Source organism: Cryptotermes secundus, unplaced genomic scaffold (genome assembly GCF_002891405.2).
Source record: "Cryptotermes secundus unplaced genomic scaffold, Csec_1.0 scaffold10, whole genome shotgun sequence".
Classification (NCBI taxonomy): Eukaryota; Metazoa; Arthropoda; class Insecta; order Blattodea; family Kalotermitidae; genus Cryptotermes; species Cryptotermes secundus.
In genome coordinates, this window is record NW_019735554.1 from 505,175 (window position 1) to 521,070 (window position 15,896).

Sequence of the window (15,896 nt, forward strand, 5' to 3'; positions counted from 1 at the left end):
AACACCCTGTATATTCGTTACTGACAAATTTAAGTAGATCTGCCTCGTTTATTGCTGACATTTATTCAACAACTTATTCCCACTTATATAAATTGCATAAAGCATAACACACACGCATAATAGAATGTAAGGGGCAAGTATATCCCCCATTACGTTGCGTTTGAAGTCTGGGCAAATTTCAAGCCTATATTACGCGAACTCAGTGACAGCAAGCAGTCCCTACTCGGCAGGCTACATTCGCTGCACTACTAAAAAAGTAGTTATTTCCAATGTTGTCTAAATTTCGGTTGCCAATCGTGGCGTACAACAGAACTCGATGCTTCCCGGAGAGAACAACAAAGGTAGACCTCTGCGAGTCTATTCTGTGACATTAGTCTGTACAGCTTTTTTCAGCCGGACAGAGCTTGCAGGACGTGGCGCCCTCTGCTCTGTGCATTACTTTTCACTCCGCTAAGGGTGGCCCAGTTGCAATGGTTCCCCGTGCTAGTAGACACGAAGAAAGATATGATCGGATGGGACATGCAGCATACATCGGAAGCCTGAGACATACATACTGCATAGTACAGACAATGGGTAAGCAAAGCTCATTAACTCATATTACGTCCAGTTACTGAGCAAACTTAACTTTGTTAACAGGTTACGTTTAAACTCTCCTTGATTTACAGGGCCGAAATAGCCCAGATTACACATTCCCCTCGTTCCGAGAGTTAGGTGTTCCTTACAAATTCCAAAAGAAATACAGTGTCTAACAGTCCGCTAACGAAAACAATGACTTGTTATTTTATTATTCCAAATTTGTTACTTTGCAGAGAGTTTCAAATACAGGGGATGGACAAAAATATGGAAACACCTCGTGAAATGCAAGCCTGAATTGAAGTGTTTATTTTAGCGACGTTTATAGGTCACGCTGTCGTATCTGCCCAACACCACTACCTGTACAACCTCCGCAATACGTTGCAAGCTTCATTTGTTGTCGAGACAGTGTTCTGCACAATTTGTTGTGTATCACGTCAGAGATAACAGAATTCGAACGCGGGCAAATTGTTGGGGCCCATATGGTGGGTGCTTCCGTAACCAAGGTAGCCGAGGTTTCTGGTGTTTCGCGAGGCACAGTATCCAAGATTATGACCGCACACAGGACTGGAAAAACCGCATCCGATAAATACCAGTGTGGACGGAAATGTGTGTTGAGTGATCGAGACAGACGAACATTGCGTAGGATTGTGACGAAAAATAAGAAGACTACAGCTGCAAAAGTGACTGCTGAACTGAATGTCACGCTCACAAACCGTGTCAGCACCAAAACAATACGAAGGGAACTCCACAAGCAGGGTATTTCTGGACGAGCTGCAATTCCAAAGCCACTCATCAGAGATCAAAATGCCACTAAGAGGACAGTGTGGTGCCGAAGTCATAAAACCTGGACTATGGAGCAATGGAAGACGGTCATTTGGTCTGATGAGTCCACCTTCACACTGTTTCCGACTTCTGGCCGACTTACGTCTGGAGACCGCCATCCCAAGCTTACGATCCAGATTGTTTGCTGCCAAAAGTGAAACATGGCGGAGGTTCGACCATGGTATGGACAGCCATATCGTGGTATTCTGTCGGACCCATCATTACTCTGCAAGGTCACGTCACTGCCAACGACTATGTGACCATTTTGGGCGACCAGGTCCATCCCATGGTGCAAACTTTGTTCCCTAATGGTGATGCTATTTACCAAGCCAACAATGCCTGTGTTCACACAGCTCACATCGTCCAGGACTGGTTTTCTGAGAACTAAGATGAAGTGTCACGTCTGCCATGGCCCCACAATCGCCAGATATCAATATTATTTAGCCTTTGTGGTCTGTTTTCGAGAGCAATCTGCGTGAGCGCTATCCAATTCCATCATCGATAACAGAACTTACCATGTTTTTCAGGAAGAAAGGTACAAGATTTCCTTGAAAATCATAAGGACCTCCATTTATTCATTCCAAGGAGACTGCAAGCAGTTCTGCAAGCCAGAGGTTGTCCTACACCATAGTCACGGTAATGTATTTTTTGTTGAGTGTTTCCATATTTTTATCCATCCCCTGTAGATCTAACTCAGGGATGGGAGTGTGGGAAGGCGCGGATTGACGCCATCTGGTTAGTTCAGGAACGCTTGATTCTGAAAAGGCTATGCCCAGTGCCTAAGACGTCGTAACTACCATTTGTGACTCCCTCGGCTCCTGTATTGACCAGGAGCGCCCACTTAGCTGTGAAGTGCCTCGTCTTTACAAAGGTGGCCTGCCTGGCACGGGTCAGTCAGTCGCCCATCAGGCACCGAACCTCTTCTCGTCGGCATCAAACATGACTGAGGTTCGAGAAGAAATACCACCCTCATTTCGGCGAGAAGGTCCGCACGGGGCTCCAAGCACTTCAACCTAGCCGTCACCTTTAAGGGCCTGACCACCAGAGGGTCCAATCTCCATGCTCTGGCCATTCTTAAAAGACATATCTATCTTCTAGAATGTAACGCCGTGTAATCCGCTTGAAAGTCAGCGACGTTTCGAAGGAACCTGTCGCCTTCTTCTTCACTGTGGAAATATAAGCAAAGAAAAAACTAGCAAAGCGTTCTACTGACTTCATACTGGTCTATTGCTTGGCTTATTATTCGACTCTGAATATGGAGGCCAAATTTTACTTCGAAATATCTGTTGACTTTGAGCGGCATTATATCACAGAAGATATAAATATTCATAATCACCGCTGCGTGGGTCCCAAATTCTACTTTCTTAAAGAGAGTTACAGAAATACAGAAAGACTCGAAAACACGGGTTACCGACTGCGGCGCAGTGACTATAATCCCCCTCTTTACATACTCGTATGTGCCTCTTCTCTGTTTAGCATCAGTGCTATAACCTAAGCCCGATAATGTATCCTTATGTAAGCCTGCTCCACCCTCTTCACTGTATCATAACCTGGTCCACACACTTCAGCACACGCTGGCCATTCTCGGGTGTAAGTCCTGAACTAGCGCGGGGTCTTTACACCGAATGTGCTGACACTAAATGTGCACTCGTCAAACATGCTGATACGCCAGGACGTAAGTGAGAGAACTGCAAATCACGATGCATGCCTTTAAATAATGTAGCAAATTTCACAGTTGCTGAATCCATTCTGATAGTACCTTTCATAATATGTTATTAAATAAATATAATTACTTACAGTTGCAAAAGCGGCCTCCGTAGTCTAGAGGTAACGTTCCCACCTCATGACTCGTAGTACGCGGGTTCAAATACCCGGCGGAGGTCGTCGAATTCTTAAGGGCGGAAAAATTCAGGGAACAAGTCCTCCGGGAGGGACTTGAGGCTGTGGGTCCCGTGTCGTAGCTTTACGGCACGTAAAAGAACCTCATATCTCCAAAGGAGGTCACTGAGCCAAATTCAAGGACGTTTCCCACCCAACAGCAGTCTCTAATGCCTCTGATAGATGGGGGAAGCANATACCTCTCAGCTAGTAGAGCCGGTCTCGCTGACTGGGCGGGACTGATGGTAAGCACCAGTACCGGTAGGATATAGAGACTGGTAGAAATCATAGAGGGAAGCACAATGGACCAATACAGGTCTAAGTGCATGGGGAAACCCACCCTCTCCAATAACTAACTAACTACACTAGCGAAACAACCGTGAAAATTCAGCGGGAAGTCTCGTCAGTTGTTGCATTGGCTTTCGTACTGTTAACTTCCCATGTTTTTTCCAGTACTCCTTTCCATTTCCTATATCTTAATGAATGGTCTGTCAAGGTCGACATTTGTCACCCTATTCCATGAATAACATGCACGAATAGTCAATCATAAACAGTCTACTTTAGACTGTATAGTGGACTGCATTTCACACATCCAGTTAGAAATATGATCAATATTTACAGAATAGACACGATACACTGAAACAGAACAGTACGCGCTTTTTCAGTTTACGTTCAAGTAATATGTGAACCCCCGCAATTCGTTGTAAGGTATCCAGAAAATATATAACATCAATTTGACGCTTACTAAACTTTGATATAAGAATTTATTTCAGCAAGAGCGAAATATTGACAGGCCGGTACGTATAATTGTAGCCTCACGGTATGGCGCGTGGAATTTTCTTAATTTATTCTGCTCTTAATTTGGTCCTGAGCCATATATTTGTTCCTTCCACTTCAATTTCAATTTATCCTCACTTCCTCGATGCTTGGCATCTTGCCCCAAGAAACCACACTGGCACCTGATGTTTCTTAATTACTTTGTTTCTGAATCACGCCTCTGTGTACTACCGTCTAGCAAAATCCAAACAAACAGGCAACGTGAATTATGCTCCTGAAACACTGGTATAAGGTACAGTAAACCCTAGCTAATCTGGAGTAATTCTAATGGGAGGTTATCCGGATTAAGAGATAATCCCGTTTAGCGAAGCAAAACGTGGCCCTAAAACAAAAAAAAAAAACTTGGCCGCGCCATAGCTCAAGAGGTTACTTGCTGGCTTCCCACCGCGGCGGCCCCGGGTTCGATCCCGAGCCTGGTCAAGTGGAATTTGTGGTGCACAAAGTGGCGCTGGGGCAAGTTTTCTCCCAGTACTTCGGTTTCCCCTGCCAATCTTCATTCCACCAATTGCTCCACAATCACCCTCACCTATCATCTGGGGCTGGTACAATAGGCCAGAAGTGGCCACAGTACAAGGGACTTAGTCCCACCCCACTAGCAATAAAAAAAAAGAAACTTAGAACTCAAATAAAGGAAAGTGAAATGATATAAGCAGTAGCAATGAAAATAAATTTAAAAAATATCACCGTAGAACCTTTATTTAGAAACTATTAAAAGACAATACATTTATTCATCGACAGAAGACTCAGAAGTTGTCCTTGTTTTTGAAAGTAATAATGTAGATTTGCAGAAACAGCCTAGTTCTGTTTGAACAGATGAGTGATTCATCTTCCTTCCTAAATGTCATGTGTTTATAAAGTGCGCACTCAACTGTGAACAGCATTTTTCATACTTCATATTTCGACCCGGATTAACTGTAAACGAATTAGCGAAGGTTTGTTGTAATTAGAGTCTGAGTACCTCCATAACTTTATACGGGAAGCTACATTATAAACAGCACATCCTGAATCCATGCCGATGGTCCTGCAGTCTCAGTCCTCAGAGCCAGCCCCAGGACTTTATGGCAGGGATTTTTCGGAGAATTAGAAGCTGAATAGACAACTCAAGGAACAATTTCTAATATAAATTTTAACTTGGTGGCTTGGTCCCCATCGTCTCGTTTGTAGAAAGAGTATTACGCGATCGTGAGATTGTTCTACTCTTAAAGAATTGGAGAGATCATAATGTCGCCTAACGAGAACTGCAGTCAGAGAGATATGATCAAAGGACTCTAGTTACTGCAGCTGACCCCTGAGTAAACACTGCCTGTTTCTCTGCGTTTCGTCTCGGCGTTCAGAACTCCGCCGCTCATAAAATAAGAGATAATGGGCGGAGGGGAGGGGGGAATAAAGAAATATTGATACAAAAGACGAGAAAACTGAATTTGTTTTCGTCCGCGGCTCAGTTTGCATGGGTCATAATTTTTCGCTGTTTGCTGGATCGCCTTCGGTTTGTATAGGGATTGGGGTGGTGGGGAGGGTCTCCCACTAATGTCCGCGCCGAACTGGCTGTTATAAATCGTGAGTTCGGATGGGAGGGAGTTCCCGGACTCATACATCTGCTGCCGCATACAGTCTCAGGGATAACAAACGTCGTTAAGTTCCCTGCGCCATATGAGAGACTCGAGGCGGCGAATAAGAATTCATACTCTCTGTAGTTCCGAGAAGGCCCGACGTTTCAGAGGAACATAACACCATCTTCACGGTCGAATAATGAGTGTAGTTGTGAAAAAAAGAAAAATAAAGTGAAAGAATTAAGGAGTTTAAAAATTAAATTAGGATTTTGTTGCCTCATGACTACACGAAACACAACAGATTAAAGTACGCGCAGCATCAAAATAATAGACAACACACTGAGCACGAAAAATAAATTCGGAACTGAATCATAAGGGAGAGGGAAGTGTTACAACCGCGAATAAAGTACAGAAGCATCAGCAAAAAAGAAAAATTTAACGCATCTGATGACGGCTGTGTTGCGAAAACAGGACAAATAAAGTAAAGGAATTTAAAGAGTTTCAAAAACTGAATTCTGAATTTTAAAACTTGTAGTATAGGTTGCACAGAACAGTGGAACGATATGTGGAAAGACTTACAGAGCAGTAGGACGCAGAGATACAACATTATAAAGTTATACACACTTTAACGTGTCAGACGATTAACGCCAACCTGTACATATATCTATGTAAAAAAATAATTAAATTCATTCATTACATACAAACACATTTCCCATTTTGAATATTAAGAGTGGAGATTTTTACCTTCGTATTAAACGCGCTTTAAAACTGGGAGCGTGGATAATGCGCTGTTGATGTACAGATCTACAGAATAGCAACCTAAGTCCTCCATGTCTACATCTGGTACATTATTGGAAGGGACATCAACATTTGGGCCCCCTTAACACTGAACTTTTTTCTGACGGCAGTCGAACTGGACCGTGCGTTGAGAGTATAGGATGAAGCATAAATGCATCGTCAAACGAGTAAGAAAATCTGGATCTATCCCTGTAAAAGGCCGTGAATTCCCGTCGGTTTGTGAGACATCGAGGTTCCCACATTTTCTACACAGTCGGCTCACAGGTGGCGGTGAGACTGTAAAGCCTTACTTGCCGTCCGGCAGCCCTTCACCCCAAGTAGGACTCCTGGTACTCGTTTCTGTTAGAGATTGAGTCAACCCCAGGACCACAGTGCTGCTGGAAGGGTTAGGTCAATTGAAAAATCCAATGACCTCATCGTGAATTGAATCCGCGGCCTTCGGGCTTGTAGCGTAGTGCCTCAACCAACTACGCGACCGCGTGCCCCTTGTCAAATGAGTGCGTTCATACTACGCGCTAGAAAACAAGGATCTCTTTCCGTTGATTCAATTGATTATTGACTACAACAAGACTGTGCGGACCAGATCCCCATACACTAGTACAACCATATATTTTTATTAATTTCTTGGGGCACTTGACACGTCGGCCACTAATTGGCCCACTGTACCAGCCCTAGATGACGGATGATTATGGAGCATTTGGTGGAATGAGAATTGGTAGAGGAAACCGAAGTACTCGGAGAAAACCTACCTCAGTGTCACTCTGTCCACAACAAAGCTCACATGATCTGACCTGGGACCGAAACCGGGCCGCCGCGGTTGGAAACAGGCGACTAACCGCCTGAGTTATGGCACGGCCAGAATAACCAATATACAGAGTGTCCCAGGAGGAATGTGCCAGATTTCGGGAGGGTCTTCCTTAGTATGCCGATATAACCCAAAACACCTATGTCTAAAGTTGAACGGTTACGGAGATAATGCCCCGAGAAAAGTGTGGTCTTCTGGCGCGTCCACGCACTGTACCTGTCAGCTGACAAGTCTTATCTATGTTTGTCCTTGAGTGTGGTGATTCACACTAGCCGCAAGCTTATGTGCTACCTTCAGGGTACGTTGCGGCCGCGTTGTGAATGGTTGGTAAATTAGTTGTGCGGAGTTGCTGAAATGCCTTTAGTGTTTTCACACGTGGAATATTGTGATATGCATTTTGTGTATGGATTTTGCGGTGGCAATGCACGTGCTGCTGTTGAAGAATACCAAAGGTGTTTTCCCGATCGAAGGATTCCATCTCGAAGTGTATTTACGCGAATTCACCAGCCATTGCGTGATACTGGTTCTCTTCCGAGTGTTTCTGTGCACTCTGAAAGGGAGGATGTACGAATGAGAAACACAAGAGAGAACATTCTTGAGATGGTTCAGAGAAGTCCGCGTCTGTCCACTCGTAGAATGGCCTCTCGCATCGGCGTATCACGTATGCAGGTTTGGCGAACTTTACATGATGAAGAGTTGTATCCTTAGCATGATCAAAGGGTACAACATCTGGAACCAGGCGACCATGCTCAGCGTATGGATTTGTGTCACTGGATAAAAGCTCATCCCGAACTGTTAAGCGTCATTTTATTCAGTGAGGAAGCGTCTTTTACCCGGGACGGTGTAAATAATTAACGAAATGTGCACACGTGGTCCCATAATAATCCACATGAGATAATGGTAACGAAATTCCAAAAGAGATTTTCTGTTAATGTATGGTGTGGTGTGCATGGGAATAGGTTGATCGGACCTTTTGTGTTTCACAACAATTTAACTGGAAACACGTATGAAGCCTTCCTGAGGAGTGAGTTACCATGATTGTTGGAAGACACTGCAGTTGGCGGAGGACACTTTGAACAGTTAGTATAAAGCAGGTACTGTGTTTTAGTAGTTATGTAGTCGGCTCATACCAGAATGCGCAGTCAGCCATGTTACGTCAGCGCTTGCCATGCATGTGTCATGTATAGTGTTTGGAAACCTAAGGACAACTATGACATGGCGTGCGAGTTTTTTGTAGTTTAATTTAATGGCTTCATGTCACTCACAAGTTAGTTTGATGTAACACCTGTCAAAATTTCACACTTCTCTGGCCATTATCTCCGTAACCGTTCAACTTTGGACATAGGTGTTTTGGGTTATATAGGCATACTTTAACATAAGGAACACCCTCCCGAAGTCTGGCACACTCTGTATACCGTTCTACAAAAGATGTTGTTTTCTTAACGGAGTGCTGCGGGAACTCACAGAGCCAAAACCAGTCACAGTTGAGGAACCACAAGTGAGCTGCAGACATTCTCTTAGTGAATGCTGAGTAAAGTAGGCTTATGAGATCACCTTGCTGTTTGTGTTTCCCGTCTCTCTCAACCTTCGAATCAACTGAACGATTTTCATTAGACTTTGTACGAAGTTTATGCCACTGGATGTCAGCCAAGCATCGCACTTTCCGATTTCATGCACACAGTAATGACAACATGACGTCAGAGAGAAACTGGCGCCACTTAATTTAGGATCCAGCAATTAAGTAGGTTAGTGGATCTTGGGGAACCCCGCCACTTCTTGGGCTAAAATTTGTGCAGAACAAAAAATAAATAAAACTATGGTTGCCGTGCAAAGTGTTTATTTACCTTTGGTTTGATAAAAACAAATGACGAAACACTGGAGACGGACGTGCGAAACTTGGCACGGAGGCAGGCCACACACGTGCATTATGCATGCGCTTTTTCTTGCAAGTCGGCAATTACGAACATGGCGTGGGTTCCGAACTTCGAGGTTATACCCGACAAATATAAATTGGACATCACATAAAGCTAAGTAATAAATTCCTCGCAATAAATTGGTGGTAATAATAATTCAATTCAATTCATGTTTATTTACGTGCAATAACTCAACAGCACAGTGGCCAATTACAAAGTTAGCACGAGTATATACAGAAAATAATTAAAACAAAATACAAGTATGACAAATAAATCTGTGAACATAAATCTAAAGAAGACTGAACTATATACATACATTTATGAAATATTACTAATGTTGCTAATACTGTTAGTAACTAAATACTAAGATAAGACACCTGTGAGTGATAGCATAAAATTAATAAGATTAATAACAAGTCAATAAATTAAAACCAATTACATAAGAAAAATTAAAGTTAGCCGAGGTACACACATTTGTAGTGAATTAAAACACTAATCAAGTAACACCGTAAAAGGTTCGGTACATGCTTGTAAAATATGATTCAGAGAAACCGCTCCGTCAGCAAATATGTCGAGATCTTTACCCACCACGTTGGTAGCAAGGGCGCACCGAGAAGAGGGACAGTGNCCACTCAGGAAGATTCCTGATACCCATTTCTGTTAGAGACTGAGTCGACCACAGGGCTATATTGCGGCTGGAAGGATTAGGTCAATTTAAAAATCCAACGACCTCATTGGATTCCAACCCGTGTCCTTCCAGATTGTAACACAGTGCCTCAACCAACTACGCTACCGTGTTCCCCAACAGTAATAATAACAAAAATAAAAGTAATTTTTCGTTATTATAACGGAAAATTCTCTGTCCAGAAATACGGAATAGCGTTGGGGACCCCGCTTGTGCTAGTTGTAGCCAACTATTTTGCAGAATATTCTAAACAACACGCACTGCGCACGGCCCCCAGAACCACGTTGGTATAAGTATGTGGTTACGCGTTTGGCCATATGGTATGGAAGAGAAATTTCATCAGAACCGTAACAACATATACACATAACATAGGTTCACAGTGGAAATAGTAGCAAACGGATATGCCCTTCTGGAGGTTTTGCTGACGAGACACACAGATCTCTGCTTCCGTGCAGTCACACCACCTGCCTTCGCAACAGCACGCAGAGCTGAGACTACAGTGTATAACAGTGCCAAGACAGTATGAGACACAGAATGTTCGAGTGACTAAATGCCATATTTAAGGACACTCAGACAGAATGTCACAATTTCGCGGCCTTCAACACAGCCATGAATAAAACCGCAAGAGAACGTCACAGAAAGGGAGCCCAATTGCGACGGCCTCAACCAACGTCACACAAAATCACAGCAAGTCACTGTGCAAATTTCATACAAAGGCAGTACACACTCTTCTAAGGAGAGTTTTCACGTGTTAAGAGCAGTGAAAAATGACTTCAGACTAATAGCCTCTGCGGTCCACAGTATTCGGTGCGAATGTGGAAACGTGACTATAGGACAGACACATCGATTCTTCAGAGAAAACACTGAACATAATTAGAAACCATAACTTGCTTGGAATAAGACGAATTCGTCATCTTGCCCCCGTCCCACATAACCTAAATCAATGCAAGCATCAAGACATCTCTCCACGAACCATTGTGGAAGTATGACCGAAATGTATGACTTGCATAATTCTGAAGTCAGTTCAAGGAAGGATTACGTCAATAGTTCTTAAGTAGTTTCTTGCGGTGGGTTGAGATTGAGTCCGATTTGGTCCAGCGTATCAGCCCCGGATGACAGATGAAGATGAGTGTAGAGCAGTAAGTGGAATGAAGATTGGCAGGGGAAACTGAAGTACTAGGAGAATACCTGCACCAGTGAAACTTTGTCCACCACAAATCCCACATGATCCGACATGGGCTCCTACCCGAGCCGCCGCGGTGGGAAGCCAGGGACTAACCGCCTGAGATATGGCACGGCCTCTATTCTGTGGTTGCTGTTATCGCATTCCAGCAGTCTGCCTCGTACATATCCATATTCCCACATTCACACGAGCCCTTCTGCTTGCGTATAGTAGCGGGTTATGATGGCCTTTTTAATTACTCTTCGGGGGNTTTACTCACCGTAAAAGCTTCAAACAATAATAATAATAATAATAATAATACGTCAGAGAACAGAGAAGTAAGAGTTACATGTTCTGCTTTAACTTTCTCGTATATCATCATTATTGGTACTAGGCCTATTAAGACCTATTACAGACATTACACGGAAAAATTCTTCTATTGTTTCAGAGTTTTTTAAAATTACTTTTTAATTCTGGTTGATATTTTGAAATGTCTTCTGGAATCCTGTCAGCTCCCTTCCTGTAAATATCTTCTTTACAGCCTCAGTGTTAAACTTTCCGCTAATTGAGATATATCCATGTGTGGCCAATCTCTTTCTGCAATAATTTGTCCGGATGAGCAGACCGCAAAGTCAGAGCCCACAGGCGAACGCACGATGTCGCCTAACCTCTCGGCCTCCATAAATGCGTACAGCTCGACCGATCGGGTTCCAGACTCCCCGGCCTCAGGGCCAAGTCTCCGAATCGAGGCCCAAGGCGGTGGCAGGTAAAGTCGTAGAGAAGGGGGAGGGCGTGGAAGGGCAAACTGCCGGGTCGAGGAGTACGAGTGTGCAGAAAGTCGCGGTAAACGCAGGTTCTCAAACTGTATCAAACTGATGAGCGTATGCAGGGATCCTAAACTGACACTTCTACAATTGTGCGCAATCACCACAGCTTTGCGCCAAGTTTCTGGTAGCCTGCCACCGTACCAGATTTAACTATGGAATTGTAAAAATCTTTTGCGAAATAATGCACAAGAATGTAGATCTTAACTCAGTCAGTATTCCCCAGGAAATCTAGCATGTTTCAAAATGTTCAAAGCTATTATTTAACTCTTCTTCTATGCACTCATTCCTGGACTAGTTTCCTAACTTGTTATGTTTATAAATTTATAATATCTGACAGTTAATTTCAGCATCTGTCCTGGTAAAATTCAGTTCCTCTTTTGGGTCTTCTGATGGGCTATGCTGTCTTCAAGACGCACTACCAATCCTTCAAATGTAGGCAGTGACATTTGGAAATAATTAAATAGTTTTCCTTCGTTCTGAAATAATTTTTAATAAGGACTTGGGGTTAATAGTTTCCTTTCGGGGGGGGGGTGTCTATTGTCCGGAATTCTATAGAACACAGCAAGTCGGAAACTGTTTCTGTTTCCATCCTTAGGTGGATAGTGGGAGACACCTACTCTGGTGGGTCCGTTAGGTAAAGCTAACCTCAATTACTGAACTGAGGTTTCTTCTTTCTAACGGAGCGAAAAGGACAGGTGTCTTTCACTCCCTCATCTGAGGACGGAAGCAGTACCAGTTTCGGAAAATTTATGTTCTTTAGAATACCGGAAGACGGACAAAGTCCAAACCCTCAGTAATTCCGAGTATTATATATACACCATTTTCAGAACACTTCAGAACCTATTCTTAAAAGAATATACTGTAACTGATTATTTATAAGTGATAGATGCACACTTTATTTCCTTGAAGGCCTGAAATTTTCAGCGAAGTAGGGACAGATTTATCGAATGTTACTCTCCCTGGCATGAAAGGACAGACCATTCCCAGAGCAGCGTACCCTGCTGAAACATGCAGGCATTGCCACGCACAGCATGAAACGGGTCTGTTAGTGTAAAATAGCCAGACAGAACAGCCTCATTCCCTGGAGTTACGACAACAAACAGTTGCAAACTTGTGACCTCTCGCATCTTAATATAACATCCAGTCAGACGTCCACCAAGGGGCAGAAAGCAAATGGTTCAAGCGGTAATCCAAAATTATTGGGGCCCTGTTCAACACCGATTAGGTGGGGGGAAGGGGGGACGAAAGAGAAATTAAAAATAGAAGCTGTAAGACTGAGTTATAAATAAAATATGGAAGTGCTTTTCTGCGTAACGAATTAACATAACGAAATAAAACATGTACACTCTTAGATCTATTCTGCACCACTTGTCCAAATTTGTAGAGCCTTGACTCTTATATCCTTAATGTTTTCTTTTATCCAACCTTTAACCCTATTGTCAGGTAGGCCTAAGCTTATAATGTGCATATTGATTATCGGCTGACTACTGGAGTTCGATTACCGGTAGAGGCATGAGTTATTCCCTTCGTTATCACAGCGTCCAGATAGGTTCTGACAAACATCCACCCTCCCGTCCAGTGGATAGCGCGGGCTCTTTCCTTGAGGTAAAACTGTCGAAGAGTCAAATTTTGCGCTTTATATGTATATTATCACTTGTGTTTCCGTTCTAAAGGTTAGTAAATAGAAAAATTGGGACTACCTAACCTTATGTAGTATTTTACATGGTTATGTATTTACGCTTGCTAGTGAGTGTATTTGATTCCCCCCCCCTGACAATATAAAGAAGAATGGTGTGTAAAACCATCGTGTATATGAAGCAGCCACCTAATGTGTCAATGTGTCTCCTGGTTTGTTCACCCTCATCCCCACCCCCTTGGAATACCAGATCACAAAACACACAAACAGAACTGCAGGGCGCTAGTCGCCATATTTAAACAGATGAAGCATGGTCCATCGAGCGACACGATTGTCATTTGTCACATGTGAAACAGAGTTGCTATGAGAACAATGCAGCCCCCTGTAGGATGTAAATGCTGACCCACTCGTGAAAATATATCGTCTGTTTCGAAAACATCCCAACCTAATATGTTGGGTTTATACGGAAAGTCTACAGCTCACACGGTTAATTCATTTCGAGGGTCTCCGTGCAAGTTGACGACCGAGTAAATCTAACAATACTTAACCCTTTAAAGACCAAATTTCTTCCAAATAATATACAAAAATCCAGTTCGTACCTCACAGGAAACATTGCGTCTACGCCACAACGACCAACCGGTTAATGCTGTTTGGGAAGAAAGTCGCTGTTTATTGCGAGAATCAAATGGAACACAAAGATACACTATGTAGGCAGGATGCAGAGTTTTAGTGTGTTAAACATGTGGTATGTATAGTAACCACTGGGTTTTAAAGGGTTAAATACGATATATTTTTTCGGCATACACGTTCGTTTCAAGGGATAGCTAAAACTAAAAAGCCTGTACAATAAAAATGCATCATAACATACCATATTATAGTGCATAATATATATATAACTTGTATATCTGGTACTTCTGATCTAGAAAACCGAAATTAACGGCAGTGGGGATTCGTTGCGCTGACCACGCGACATCCTCTATCAGCTAAAGATGGCACTAACTTCGCCGACAAGCGGCGGTCTCTCGATCGGTATAGTTTGCTTGCGGACTCAAGCCACGGAGCTTATATCTGGCACTAATGACTGTAAAGTGGAAGTACCAAAACTGTTTAAATAATATACAAAAAGCCGTACTTGTTTATTCTTGTATCTGCGGTTTCGTACAACTCGATCCCGTGCAAGTCCGGCAATTGCTGTAGTAACGTACATTAAACACCAATTAATAGTGGCCAGAAGGATTCTCGGTTTAGCGTTTCCAAAGAGTCATAACGGTCAGCGTCATTTCACATGACACCTGTGACATGTGACAGAAAGCTGACTTAAAAATTGAAAGCCTGAAAGAACGTCTCAGTTCATCTAAATCAAACAACAAAATATATGGCCCTTATTCAACAGTGTACCTATACGTGTCGCGAAGATATTACAAGAAATTAAGGTCCTATGTGTTGTAATACACTGCAGTCCACAAAAAATACGTTTCGGAGGAACATATCGCCTCTGTCTTCAGGATCGAATAGTAACTAAGCCAAGCAAGAAATCAAAAGAAGCAGGGGGCAAGCATAATTTCTTGCTGATTACTTTTAGACCCTGAAAATATAGGCGATATGTTCTGAAACGTCGGGCTTCCTCCGAACTGCAGGGTGTTAGAACCCAGAACGCGGTACTATTCATGGTCACCACCGTAAGGTCCTCAGATCCAACAAACTGCAAGACCCACGGGCGGGTATCTGTGACATCGGCGTACATTCAGTTCTACCACAAGCCACGAAACGCTGCCTTCGACGACATAGGCCATATTTCACAGAAACAACGAACAAGAAGCTCGCCTCTGAGACTAAACACAATATATTGTGTTCGCCCTCTGAATTTCTGCAGACATGTAAATAGATACATGCTCAAAAATTTTAACAGGGAGTTCCTCGTAGAACAAAAATCGCGGACTTTGACACTGCACAGTTCCCAGTCATAACTTGGACCACTTGTGTTGTTCGTATCAGACCGGGGTAACCTGTACGTTTAAAATCGATCAATCACATGAGATTTACCCATGAGTTAGCCATAAAATCGCATTCGAAATGTTGTAATGCTTGCAGCTGTAAAATTATAAATTATTAATATTATTATATTATTTACATACGAGGAACAGGGTTAGCGCAGTCGGTATAGCGACTGGCTACGGGCTGGACGACCGAGGGTTCGGAGTTCGGGTCGCAGTAGATTTAAGAATTTTCTCTTCTCCACGTAGTCCAGACCGGCTCTGGAGTCCACCCAAAGTCTTATCCACTGGGTACCGGGGATAAAGCGGCCGGGGCTTCAAGCTGATCACTCACCTCCAGCTAGTACCGAGAGCAAGAAAATGTGGACCTATACAACCACTCCCCCATACGCCTTCATGGTATAGTGCTTAAT